Consider the following 1,601-nt stretch of genomic DNA (forward strand, 5'->3'; position numbering starts at 1 on the left):
AAATCTTGTATACAAGGAAAGTAGTGAATCTATCAAAGCGACAGTAGCGATGTATATGGATTTTTCATTGACCGTGGACATGCTTCTAAATGTTTTGGAAGTGACCGCACTGTTCAAACACTTCAGTAAACTTAGACATCTTATGAAGCTACTGCCAGGATTCACCGTCGAAATCGATATTCCCATTTTGTCTACGGTTACCGCCAGAATAACCTTTCAAGAATTTGCATTTGGAAATGACAAATTCGAAACTCTTGGATTACCTTAAAGATTCAATCATGTAAGACAACATATAACTGAATGTAATTTACTCCTTAGTTTTAATTAAACTTCAATTAATCTGATTTTCTCGAAAAATTTTGGATGCGAAATTATTATTATTTTCTATAATGGAATTGAAATGAAAAATTATTCAAATACAAAAAAAAAATAATCATAACTGTTTGTGGGATAGTAAACTATTGGCTTATTTTTATTGAACGTTTGCACACAAGCGCTACTACAACCTTCAATAAATTCAAGGGGAAACGTGTTCTCAACCAAGGTGTTGATTTTTCCGACAGAATTTCAAGAACTATAATTCTGGTTAAGAACTATAATTTTATTTTATGGGAGTTCTAAGCATAATAACAACTTTGCTCTACTCAAATTTTATATTGGACGTTTAAAAATAATAGGAATTATTTTTTCGCTATTGTCATGAAAATTACGTTTATTGAAAAACAGTTTTGGAGACTGGGAGTTGCCAGGTGAGGGAGAGCAAGAAACACCGATTCAAAAATCTGAGACTTTTTGCAGTTTGAGCTGAAAGATCGTTTCGAAGAAATTAATAGACTCAAAGAAAAAGCGAACGATGAGGCAGAACAAAAAAGTATGGCAGAAATTCTGTCCCAGGTCGAGATAATGGGGAAAAAATTGAATTTCCTGAAATTGCAAGAAACCTTAGCAGCAATCTGGTCGCGACTTTCGCTGATCCTCAAGGTGCCAGCTTAAAGTGAGTGAAGATCCATTCAATTATTAAACATTCACTGGAGTTTTCTTTTCCAAAGACAGTTCTAAACGAAAAGTGACTAGAATTATTTGAATAACAAAAAACCATTGAATTTGTAAAGATCATAGCGATTCCCAAATTGCAAATTTATTAATATTCCTTGTAAAACAATCCACAAATAACTTTGGAACATGTTAAAATTCGAGAATTTAAGAACGACCGACTTTTATTTTGTTTTAGACAATTGACGTTGCAGATTCAGCTATTCAAACAAACGGGTTCGACTAAAGTTGGAGAGGAAAAAACGGCATTTACTGAAGTGGATAAAATTCGCAAACGAAGTCTGGAGTATTAAAAACGCATAACTTGGAAAATTGTCTCAAACTATGAAGACCCAGGAAATCGTCGAGGTGGTTCAGCAATTGAGCGCAAAATCGGCTTTACTCAACAGCATTCAGATCATAGCAATGGCGAGTAGCCTCTCGATGCTTCTTCATCGAATGAACAAATTAGCACAGAAAAAATCGGCCGCTCAACAGGACACAGAAAGAGAACGAAAAATTGAGATGTACGAAATCATGAAAAAAAAACGAAGCTTCCTCGATCATTG

At 34.4% G+C, this 1,601-nt stretch overlaps 1 long non-coding RNA gene across 1 annotated transcript; it reads left to right on the top strand.

The window, feature by feature from the left end:
• Positions 1–203: 203 nt before the first annotated feature.
• On the top strand, positions 204–1,348 carry LOC122413183 (uncharacterized). The gene is made up of 3 exons (XR_006261524.1): positions 204–280; positions 727–994; positions 1,232–1,348. It is a non-coding gene; the product is annotated as an uncharacterized lncRNA (long non-coding RNA).
• Positions 1,349–1,601: the final 253 nt, after the last annotated feature.

Source organism: Venturia canescens, chromosome 7 (assembly GCF_019457755.1).
Source record: "Venturia canescens isolate UGA chromosome 7, ASM1945775v1, whole genome shotgun sequence".
Classification (NCBI taxonomy): domain Eukaryota; kingdom Metazoa; phylum Arthropoda; class Insecta; order Hymenoptera; family Ichneumonidae; genus Venturia; species Venturia canescens.